Source organism: Pollicipes pollicipes, unplaced genomic scaffold, assembly GCF_011947565.3.
Source record: "Pollicipes pollicipes isolate AB1234 unplaced genomic scaffold, Ppol_2.1 Scaffold_7241;HRSCAF=8664_pilon_pilon_pilon, whole genome shotgun sequence".
Taxonomy (NCBI): Eukaryota; Metazoa; Arthropoda; class Thecostraca; order Pollicipedomorpha; family Pollicipedidae; genus Pollicipes; species Pollicipes pollicipes.
The window spans coordinates 24,446-36,539 of record NW_023597040.1 but is presented as its reverse complement, the minus strand read 5'-3'; the positions used below and the strand labels follow the sequence as shown (position 1 = coordinate 36,539).

Genomic DNA, 12,094 nt, shown 5'->3' with positions numbered 1-12,094 from the left:
CTCCATGCCACCGTTCCGCTGGCCGCCGGGGGCTACACAGCGGCCGCGCGCGCCCGCCCGGCCTCGGCCGCCCCACCGCACGAGTGGGTCGGCGATTGTGCGCCGACAAAGGCAGCCGCGTGCCGCGTGCCACGCCGGCCACGCGGCCCGCTCACTCAGAGACGGCGCCCGGCCTTTTTCACCGCGTGGCCGCCCGACCCGCCGCGAGTGTGAACGCTCGAGTGGCCGAACTCGGCGGCGCGCGAGGGACGCTTTTGAAGGCGTTCATAGTGCGCCACGACCTAGGCCTTTGTGTCGTTCGCGCACTTGGCTATGCATAGGTGACGTTCAATCGGACTGTGTTGTTGTCCAGTTTTTGGGCCGAGGCCGGCTGCTCGGCGCGGGGCACCAGCAGGCGGATGCGGGCTATTAGCGCGGCGCCGTCGCTGACGCGTGAGGTGCCGGGCGAAAGCGGAATGCCACGGCGTTTCGCCGCCTGGATCTGCATCTCTCCCCGAGTGGCGAGTCGCGGTCGGGAGCCATGCTGTGGCCGGGTGACAATAGTGTTTACAGGAAGCGGCAGCGGTTAAATTCCTCAGGTGCGTGATGTGCGCTGCTCGTGTGGTCAGACTGCAGGGCGCCGGCGGCGGCCGTCCGAACTGGAGGCAAACTGGCGTGTTCGTCAGATCTCGTCAATCCCAGTAGAGACCTCTTGAGCCCGATTTCCTCGCTCAATGCGCGTTTCAATAGACAACAAACTCGACAGCCACGCAGCAGCCACTGTCGGAAGCCGGCGCGCTGCCGTTTCAATAGACAACAATCTCGTCAGCCACGCAGCAGCCACTGTCGGAAGCCGGCGCGCTGCCGTTTCAATAGACAACAAACTCGTCAGCCACGCAGCAGCCACTGTCGGAAGCCAGCGCGCTGCCGTCGTGCGCGCTCACACGCCTCGACAAACGACCGGCCGGCGCCAGCCTGACTCCGCCGCTCCGTTCCAGGCGAAGACGTCCGTTGTCGCGGTCGACGAGCGCGCCGCCAGCGCGGCGAGCAGTGCCGCAGAAGGCGGCGGTTGGCGCGGCCAACGGCGCCGCCCCGACCACCAGTGAGTGCACCTGTCCGCTAATGAGGCGCCGTCACCCGGCGCGCGGCGCTAGACTGACGCCGGCTGGCGGCTGGCTATTAATTTGACGGTGGTCTGCGCGAGGGGCATGACCGCGAGGTGTCGCCCGCCCGGCTGGGCGGGGCCTCGGTCGCGTGAGCGGCGCTGGCCCACTGGCCGGGAGGGGCCGTGGAGAGATGACGCACCGCCGTCGACAGGCGCTGGACTCGACCTACGGTGGCTGGAACGAAAGCTGGCATGGGGTGGGTGCTTGTTCGGTGCTAACGGGACACACATTTACTGGGGGACGGTGCAACGCTGTGGGACGGCGCTGGACTGGCAGAGCTGGCTGCGATTGTCGTCGAACGAGGTGCTGGTGCTGCGGGTGGTGCTGTGCCGGTAGCTCGACTGGTTAACTGTGAGCTGAATAGTGCGCATGTGGGACGGACTGTGCGCAGAGCCGCCCATCCGCCCCGTCCTCCTCCGTCTCCTCCGGATGCTAACCGGAGGCGCCCGGGCCGAATATTAACCTGGATGAACGTGCCGTAGTCGTGGCATGCTGGTCGCCTGCCTGTGAATGGTCGCCGTCACCCGGCTGTGCCTGCTGAGCCCGGGTGGCGGCGGGCGGCTAGCGCGGCCTGCGGTGACGCTCCGCGCCCTGTGTCGCCCTCAGCGTCCCGTCGTCAGGTCAGGTACGCCCCAGGTCGCCCAAGCGCCGGCCCGCAGGCCATCGGGTAAACTAACGCTGCATACCGCCTCCGCCCGTCCTCAGCGCTTGCTTGCGATCTCATGCGCTTGCCGCGCTGTATTTGTGTGTGTGTTACGCCTGAGCTGCCCGCGTGTTTGCTGGCGCTGGCCAGGAGCGTCTCCGTTCGGTGTCATGTCGCTGTCGTCTCGTGCCAACAGTGGGGGCTCGTGCCGATGTCCGACGCTTGTGCACCGATTCATGTATTTATTCATGTAGTGCCTCTTGCCGCTTGAGTCTTTTACGCAATTTTTATCTATTACACCAGCAGGGACTCAGCTTTGCATGCGCAGTGAATCAGTGCCAAACTGTAGAGCTCGCTGGAGACCCCACCCCAGCCCCTACTCCCACGCAACAAGCGGGTGGCGCGCTCAGCGCCGCCGCGGCGCCTCGGCCGGCCGCAGGAGCGTCGGCGCCGGTCAGTGGAGCAGACGGCCATTTGTCATGCTCGTCAGCCGCCGGCCGCGTGCGCTCGCGCCGCCCGGCCGGCCGGCGCGCCGCCGTTACTCACCTGCGCCACTAATGGCGCGCTGCGCCGTGGCCGCCGCGGAGCCGCGGAGCGCGGGACTAGCTCGGGCGGCGGGGGCGGTGGGGCCTGGACCGGGCGCACTCATCGGAGGGAGGGGGTCCGAGTCCGCCGCACCCCGCGGGCCCGGACTGGCGAGCGCGGTGAGGGGATCAGCCCCGGCCTCGGCAATGGCAGAGCAGAGCGGAGGCGCGACCTGGCGTCAGCGCTGAAGGGGCGGGCCTGTGGGTGACGCATGGAATGGGGCGCATCAGCGAAGATTCATCGCGCTTTACCGGTTTCCGGGGAAGAACTCTTCCAGCTAGCGGGCTGGCGAGCGTGGCCGGCCGGAGAGTCCCCACCGTGCGCTGGCGAGCGGCTGGGGTGTGCTGCTGAGTCAGATGCCCATGGACCGAGTCAGGGCACCCGCTGGGTGGGGTCGACAGACGGCGCCGGTCCCGGTCGATGTCGATCGATTGCGCTCCCTCCACTCCATGAGGAGTCATTAACACTAGTTATGCGAGGGACTCGCGACGGCCGCCGACTTCAACCGCAGCATGATTCTGCTGGCGGGTTTCTGCGCCGGACCAGGTCCGTCGCCGTGAGCGTGTCGCAGCTGGCGATCCCCTCGCCAGTCCTGGCGTCTGTCTGCCTGCCCGCTCCCGCGTGATCCTGTGCTGCTCGATGCCGCCTGCGGAGTTGCCTCCCGTGTGTCGCCGCCCTCCCGCATGCCGCTTGTGCTATGAGGTCAGCTGACGGACTCCGGGTGTGCTGGCGACATGGCCGGCCCGCTGAGCGATGCCGTCGCGTCCTGCTTCCCACTGTCTCGACGGGCCGGTTCGGCGCTGGGCTAGTTTTTACAAGCTGACTGACGGTAGTTCGAGCTCGACGCGTCGCAGGTGTGATGGATCATGAGCACGGTGTTCAGCGCCGCTAATGGGGGTCATTAATTCGGTTTTCGTTTTTGCAATCGTTCGTCGTACAGTTCTTGCGAGTAACTCGCATGATCATGCTAATCTTCGGTCAGCGAATGCGTGTTTTGAAAACAAAGTGGCCGTTTTTGCGCAACGTCCTAAACAGCGGCATGATGGTACGGGAAAATGCACGACATTCTCTAACCAGACATCCTCCATGATATGCTTGTATTACGGTTTGTCAGCTCGCAGCGCTTCTGATCCGCCCGCTCATGTGAACAGCGCGCCTAACGCTTGTGCCACGCACTTGTGTCTGCCGGTGTCGCCGCTGGGCGGCGCCAGCATCTGTGTGCCCAACTAACTGCCTGTGCCCGCCACATACAGATGTCCGTGTGCGCCGTACGCCGTCGCTCGTCTCACGTCAGTCGTCTGCCACGTCATCAGTCTCAGGCACAGGTGAGCAGAGGGGGGGGGGGGGACTGGGGCTGGCCAAGCAGTCTTGGTCATGGGGGGCAATTTGAGCTCGGCGGCAGACTCGGGCATTCAGCTTGCCGGGCAGACTTCGGGATCGCGGATCTGCCCCGGTCATGCCGCATACCTCAGCTATGACCGCCGCCAGGGAAGGTGAAGCTTGCTTCGGCCAAGCCTACTGGTCATGAATACCAGCTTAGAAGTTGCACGATTCTCTTGCAACTGTGCTGCACTATCTTATGCGCTGTATAAGAAGATCTCTCAGCGTGCTTGAATGTTGGGGAACTCAAATCGTCCTGAAAGAGAAGCCAAAAAGCACTTGATGAAATCGTAAAGCGGCAATTTTACACATCACACCTACATTTCAATGCACCTGTTTTCCGCCCATCCTGTCGGGGAGCTGGTGGCGGCGGCTTCAGCAAAGGCCGAGTGCCGCGCCTCGGAGGCGCCGTTCCACGACTAATGGCCGCCCAGTTCCGGCCCGTCAGCCGCCGAGGCGGTGGGTGGGAGTCGGCGTGCCTTGCGTCGGACGGCGCCGTCGCGGGGCGTCGGCCGTCGTCGTCTGGGCGGCGGCTCACGGCGCCGGCCTCAATTGACGCCGTTCCAGAGGCCCGAGGCCCGTGACCGCCGCGCCGGCCGGAGCGGTGCGGCACAGGCAGCGGCGCCCGCCTGCTGCTCCCCCTGTTATGTAACGGCGTGTTCAGCTTATTTGATTCTGTCGGTCATCTCCACACTTTATTTTGTCCTAGACGCCTCCTTCGAGACCCCAGACGAGGGTTGTACAGGAGTCTGCGGGGCCACTGGCGGGTGCCCAGGCTCGGATGTGAGGTTGTGTTTGCGGTTTTAGCCGCATTTTTGTGCCCTTTTCGTAAACCATGGAAACCAGGGGCGGCTGCGCTTTGATGTAACCCTGGGGTAAATTTTGTGAGTGTTGCTTCACAGCGTGGCTTAGATTGTAGATTACCCCTGTATTTAACTGCGCCATGTTATTTTAACTGGCAAACAGATGACCGGGCTTGGTCATCATCCGCGAGTATCGCGCATGATGACCTTTTACTTTAAATGAACTCCCCGTTTTATTCAGTATAAAAGAACAAGAATTTAAAGATGACAGTTCGTGTGCACATGACATGACTTATGTGCTGTAGCAACATGGTAGGCCCACTGCATTAGTGCAGATGGTCAATTCTGTCTCTGCCCTTCCTCGTAAATGTGACGATTACGTATTCATCTGTCATGGCGGTTAGGGCGCTTCGGGAGTTTTAGTAGACATTGATGTGGTGACTTGGTACATTTTGACTTATCTGTTTCTAATTTGATTAAAACATTGTGTAACTCGGTGATATTTCTTTCGTAATCGCTATTATTTTTACATCTTCTTTCCAGCAGTGAGGCCACGGCCACGCCCGATTAAGCGTTTCCGTGGTTTGAAAGGCGGGGGTGGGGGGGGGGGGGGGGGGGGGTCCCGGCGGGCTCCCGAGTGACTGGAGAAGACCAGGGCCTCTGACGCCGTGATTTGACAGCGGGCCGCTGTGCGCCGCCACGCACGAGATGGTGCCGGCCGTGCTGGCGCAAGGTTGCAGCGGTACCGCCGCCATAAATCACCGAGACGCGGCCGCGGTGTCGGTGGTGACGGGGCCGGGGGAGCGCCCCGCGCCCATCCCGTCCAGGATGGGGCGCGCCTCGCAGATGACGTCATGGGTCAGGCGGCTGGTGAGAGGAGACCGGAAATGTCTGCGACTGCTCTGGCTGGCTGGACGCTAGAGGCGGGGAGGGGCTATACATATTGCATAGGCTTAAGGTATTCAACTGGTGACATGAATGCAGGTGCGGGCAACAAAGGACATACCATGATCGGTATCGCGTAGTGCCGCGTAGATCATCCATGGCTTTCATATGCGATCTGCGACTCGGGGATGATGAAATCGGGACCCCGGCCGTTGTTAAACCGGGGAGTGGTTCCCCGCTGGAGGTTATTTACCAGCGCCATCGGGCTGCCGGCGCGTCGCGTGCGACGCCATATTGGTGGAACATGGCCATGAAGTCCTAGCCGTCATTTCTCCCTCGGCATAGTTTTATTGATACCTCGTAATGCATTGTGACAAGAAACTTTTACGATGACAACGTCGCCTTGACTCAGTGGTTTTGATTGCGCATTACCGAACTTCTTCTGCCCAGGGGTCGTCGAGCTGCTATACTGACATCCGGGTAAATGCGATATATTCCCGTCAGTTGTCACATTTGTAATGAACTTGACATGACCAAGCATTAGTTTAAAATAAGTCGGGTATAGTGCTGCAGGTGCGCGTGACGTTTGTGGTCGTACCCGGTAGGGCTTCCTGCAGTGTCTGGCGGAACGGGACGGCCAGGAGCCCCCCCCCCCCTCCCCCTCTGCAGAGGCTCTAATGAATCGCCGGAGTCCTTGAGATGCTATCGCTCGTCTGACCTTGGCGGCGGGGTCGCCTATGGTCTGGTCGCCCGGCCCGTCCGCAGGTGCGACGCTCCTAGTCGCCCCCTCCCGCTTCCCGCCGACCTCTGTCCGGCAGGGCGCCTCGAAAAGAGGTCATCGTTTTATACCAACATCCCGCAGCATGGATGACGCTAACGTATTTGTGTTTCGTTGGCAAAGAAACCTGCAAATCGTACATCCAGTGAGAATGTTTCGGACTTGCGCACCGGGGACACAGGGGGATAGATTGCTGACGAAAGAATCTTCGCTGACTTCACTTGGATATTAGTACCGCCATATCTGGCGACCCTGCTCCCGGTGCTCAGCTATCCAGGCTGTATGCCCGTGCCCTGAACACCTTTGCCTCAGCCATGCTTGTTTCGGCGCAATATCGTCTGATGACCACAACGGTGGCCGGCCTTGTTCTTATAAGATGCGGGATTACTTAAATAGCCTGCGTGCGACATGTATCAGGTTTCCACCGGAAGTTTAACATCGAGGGGTTTTCGTGCTTCCTCGAGCCTGCTGAATCCCCTGACACACGAGTATCGCCACCGGGATAGGGGCCGGTCAGTGCGGGCGGAACACCAGCGCCGCCGGCACGTGCCGGGAGCGAATGCCCTCGATGTGTGAGCCAGCGCAGAGGCGAGCTGGTGCAGGAGGGCGACTGTGGCGACGTCGATCAGCGTATCAAACACCACAAACATCAACAGTCACGCAGTAGCGAGCTTCTGTTGTGGCAGCCGACAAACTGGATGAAAGACCGCCGGACTCAACGTCGATCTAGTCGATGGGGACATGTGATTGGCCTATTCGGCCGGTGATTTCGCCTGATGTTGTTGACATGACCTGTGGCGCACAGTTTCCCTAACAGTATCATGGGTGGTAGCCGGCCAATCTGACGATAGTTGATCTACTTCGTAAACACCCTGCGAAGTTTTGATAAAGCACTTAAGCAGTTAAGCTCTGGATGTATTCTCTCTGTCCACCCACATTAATGAACACTTGTTGCAGTGAATGCTCATTGCGTTGCATACCCATAATGCGGGCTAAATTGGCTTCAGCTAATACGTCTCATATTATCATATTGTATCATCGGTGGTCTCATAATGCAGCTAAATGGTGTCAGCTCAGAGTCCCAGTTAAATTAGTTATGTGATCAGTGTTGGGCGTAGTGACGCTACAACACTGCTAAGAGATGCTCATGATAGCATTGAGTGCCTGGTTAAACCGGAATAGTTAACCCGTATCGAACAGCAGGTTAAGCTAAGGTAAACTGCAACGTTGAACAGCAGTGGGGCGTGAACGGGCATCGGATGCACATTGTCAAAACGGCAACCCAATCCAGCTTTGCATGAATTTCCGTTGCATGCAACTAAGATAATCAGTATTCTGTGTACTAAAACCTGTTTTGGAATCATCCTAGATCATCGTAGGCCCAATAGTTTGTTTTCCTTTCATCTTATTCTTCTTACCACAAAGTACGTAAGCGGGTAAAAGAGATGCAAAACAGCCGGTAGAGGTTCAGACAGACACCAGTTATATACCTACGGTTCTACTCCCGTTCCGAACTCATCCTTCTGGGCTAATTATTCAGTGCGTGGAGCACTGGGTGCACACGTTTGACCTCCTGACGCCAGCGGTGGCAGCGCTGCCGCCCCCCCGCTCCCCGCCTCGTCCGTGGCGAGCCGTCAGCAGCGCGCGGCGCGGCGCGGCGCGGGCACCTCCGCCTCCTCCTCCCGTCCGTGGCGAGCGGTCAGCGGCGCGGGCACCTCCGCCTCCTCCTCCCCGCCCGCGTGCGGACGTCAGCGGGCGCAGGCACCTCCGCCGCCTCCTCCCGCCCGCGTGCGGATGTCAGCGGCGCGGGCACCTCCGCCTCCGCCTCCTCCCTCCCCGCGTGCGGAGTCAGCGGGCGCTGGGGTCCAGGGACTCGCCGCTGGGGGAGCGGTCGGCGGTGCTGTACGTGTCGGGGCCGGCTCGTTTGTTCGCACCGCGCGGCCGCGTGGGCGGCGGCGAGTATGGTGCCCGCCCGCCGCCTCCCACGCGCCGCCTGTTGTGCATGCATTTCCGGTTTGCTGACGGCAGCCCAGCGCTGCGCGGTTGGAGATGCGGAGGAGGAAGTGGCCACGTCATCGAGCCGCGCTCGGACAGATTTGTTGGCAGATGCGCAGGCCGTCTGTCGTGTTCTCATCTCTTGCATGCAATTGTCTCGATTTTTCTTGTCGCTTCCTTTGCTCGGTTAAATGCCTCGTTATCTGGTGCTCTCTGGCAAACAAAGGCCTTCTCCAGTCCTAAATTAGTTGCACGTAATCCCCTCCCCGCACTTAGTGTGTCAAACGGTACATTATGCCTTTCCCCGTGTCTCATGTCACGTGAGACATCGGGGAGACCCCGTTCCTCCTGTCCCCGGCTGATTGCAGTGCGACATCCTTAGCGGATAGGACCCGTTCTGCAGCCTATCAACAGCCCGCCCCTGCCTGACCCGTGCCGCGCTGCCACCGTCGCTGACCGCCCCGCTCCCTCCACCCCTTAGCGGCTGGCGCCATCGACGAGGCCACGTTCATCGCGTCGTTCGAGCAGGTGCCCAAGGTGCAGCTGTTCTCCGCCGCGCGACCTCGAGGACATCATGGTGAAGCTCCGCGAGACAATCAGCCAGCAGGGCAACGCCTGGGACGTGCGGACGGAGGCGGTGAGTGCCTGGGGGCGGCGGCGGTGGCACCGGCTGCTGCCGATGGAGCGAGCTGCTGATGAGGCAGCGAACCGGAAGGTGGCTGGGGCAGCGGCTGGTGAGGGTGGCCGGGGCAACGGCTGTGTGAGGGAGGCCAGGGCAGCGCTGGTGAGGGTGGCCGGGGCAGCGGCTGGTGAGGGTGGCCGGGGCAGCGGCTGGTGAGGGTGGCCGGGGTAGCGGCTGGTGAGGGTGGCCGGGGTAGCGGCTGGTGAGGGAGGCCGGGGCAGCGGCTGGTGAGGGAGGCCTGGGCAGCGGCTGGTGAGGGTGGCCGTGGCAGCGGCTGGTGAGTGGAGGCCGGGGCAGCGGCTGGTGAGGGAGGCCGGGGCAGCGGCTGGTGATGGTGGCCGGGGTAGCGGCTGGTGAGGGAGGCCGGGGCAGCGGCTGGTGATGGTGGCCGGGGACAGCGGCTGGTGAGGGAGGCCGGGGCAGCGGCTGGTGAGGGAGGCCGGGCAGCGGCTGGTGAGGGAGGCCGGGGCAGCGGCTGGTGATGGTGGCCGGGACAGTGGCTGGCGACATGCCGCGGGGCAGTGTCTTGCGGCGACCGCGGCCGGTGTGCCGCGCGCCCAGACCGCGTACCGGCTTACAGCAAGATCATTTCTGGTGACGGACTTTGGTGCTGGCGAGAAGTAGTCTAGAAGGTGGGCAGGGCTGGAGGGTTTGGACGACTGGAGAAGCTCGTCCCCCCGGTCGTGAGCTGGTCTTCTATCTGGGTCAGCTGGTCACGCGGTGCCGTGTGGCGCGGCGCGTCTGAGGCTGTGCTTGACTCCGTTCGCAGCTGAAGAAGGTCCGGGGCGTACTGATCGCCGGAGGCAGCCAACTTCGACGAGCTGTACCAGCACCTGCGGCTGATGGAGCCCGCCCTCCAGCTGACCCTGCGCGACCTCAGGTGAGCGCCTGGCGCATCGGGTCATAGTCCGAACTCCATACGAGAGGTCGGGGTGGGAATGTGCGTGAGGCCGGGTTACCTGGTGAGTGAGATCGGAATGGGGAGCCAGGTTATCAGGTGAGCGAGGTTGGGATGGGATGTATGTGGGGCCAGGCTGTCAGGTGAGCGCTCAGACCACCAGCTTTGGGCGGGTCTCGGGTGAGGGCGCAGGGCATCAACAGAGTGTCAGTAGAGATGCAGGGGTCATGTGAGTTGTCGAGAGAGGATCAGGCAGGGGGGGTGTGTTCGAATGCGGGGTGCATGGAATCACGTTTGCCTTAGTTATCGGGTGAGAGCACAGGGTCAGGTCAGGGTCGGGTGAGATGAGGATCTCACATAGCTCACCATGCCAAGTGTCGTGTGGTGGCTCATTGTTTATGGCAAATACGGGGTTGAAGCTGACGTTGCTGACAGAACCTCGCGTAACAGCCGCCTCAGCGTTTCGTGAAACTCTGGGTAGGGCCATGGTCCATAGAAACGGCGGGCGGTGCCCAGACGCATAAGTCCGTGTCAATGCTGAGAATACTGACACTGCTATATGACTGGGATGACGGTGGGTGTGAAGGCGGGGTCATTTGGTGACCGCTGGGTTTCTCGGCGGATTTGGGACAGTCGGTTGGGCCATACGTGGCTTTTCGCTGACGAAGAGCCAGAGTCAGCCAGCGAAGAACCATTGGTCCCATTCCACGCAGAAATCGGGTAGGGTGACGATGAATCGTATCAATGACCGGACGGCAAGGTAGAAAAGATACAGTATGATATATACTTTTGGTTTAAACTACTGTTTTAAGATCTTGTAAAAAGCTACTACTGCTCTAAGTTTGTCTTAGAATATGCACAGATCGATTTCTAGTGAAACCTCGGACATCTTGGGTCAGTCAAAGGCGGGCTCAGAATGGCGATCTCGACCGTCAGTAGCAATTGTTAGTAGCGCAACCTTCATGGAGACTTTACCGCCGATCCAGCACCCGGGGCCGTCTGGCTCAGCCCCGTTGTAGAAGGCGCCCCTTATTTGGCGCCGTGTTCGCATTGAGCTGGTGGTCCGGTCAGCAGCCTTTGTCGGCTTGAACTGCATTTATAATGGTATTCAAAGCAGGTAATCGAGCATGCAGCGCTGGGCCGACCGTACGAAGTCACCGGACGCGCCAGACGAGGGTCCCGTCTGGAAAGAGGAGCTGCTGTTTGTTTTGAGCATGCACGGCTTGGGTGAACGCCTTTCTGGTGGGCCATTCGTGCATCGGAGGAAGGCGCATCACTACAAGTCCATGGTTGGCTCCGCAAAGGGCAACTTGAACGCATAATGCAATCTGGGATCGTTGACGGACAGATGTGTGACGCAAGTTCAGCCCTCGCCCCAGAAGTCAGCTGGTCACTGATAGTCGCAGTCATGAGAAGAGGGCAATAAAGCACTTGAGAGCCTATCTGTGGATCACAAAGCACCTTGAAGCGCGTGGCTCGACTTCAAGGAAATCGCTTTGGCGCCCCATAAATTAAGCCCGTATTACCGAACAATCAAATGATGTCATCTGATCGGGACGGGCAGTCTCTTTAGTGCTTTCACCAGACGTGTTCCATTCGCGCCGATACGTGACGCCTGGTATCAGTATGACCTGACAGTTAAGTCGAAGGCTGTATGCACGGTCCGTACAGCGTAAGGCGGGATGTTGCCAGCCTTCCATGCCGCCGCGCCGTGGCTGATCCTGCCGTCGGAACGGGCTGCGTCAGGGGACGCTGTCTGATATGTCCGACTGCTGGATCAATAACTAATCTAGCCTGGAGTGCCACTCCATTAAGTGCAGAAATGACGCTGAAATGCCGTTTTATTAGTACTAACCCCAGTGTAGAACCCTCAGTAGGGATTATCTCTCAAATTAGACGTGTATACGTGATGTATGCATGACGATTTGTGCAGGACACATGCATTGACAGTAAGTCTATGAAAGAACTGTACCCACAGTAAAGACCCGTGCAATATGCCTCAACTCACGTCCATTTTGGGAGCCACATCAGGCCAATTTTGGAGGGCTGGCCGGCTGGACAAAATGCATCGTCGATTTGAGCATGGGAAACTTTCGTTGCAGAGCTCGACCCAGCCTTGGTTGGCGTTGACGGGCTGTGGTCCGTACCCTCAGGTCGCAGGCAGACCTGGTTGGCGTTGACGGGCTGTGGTCCGTACCTCAGGTCGCAGGCAGACCTGGGTTGACGTTGACGAGGTCTGTGTTCCGTGCCGCAGGTCACAGGCAGACCTGGGTGACGCTGACGGGGCTGTGTTCCGTGCC

General features: G+C 60.4%; 1 long non-coding RNA gene across 1 annotated transcript; it reads left to right on the top strand.

The window, feature by feature from the left end:
* Nucleotides 1–1,041: 1,041 nt before the first annotated feature.
* Nucleotides 1,042–8,764, top strand: LOC119110852 (uncharacterized). The gene is made up of 3 exons (XR_005095566.1): nt 1,042–1,081; nt 3,627–3,698; nt 8,696–8,764. It is a non-coding gene; the product is annotated as an uncharacterized LOC119110852 (long non-coding RNA).
* Nucleotides 8,765–12,094: the final 3,330 nt, after the last annotated feature.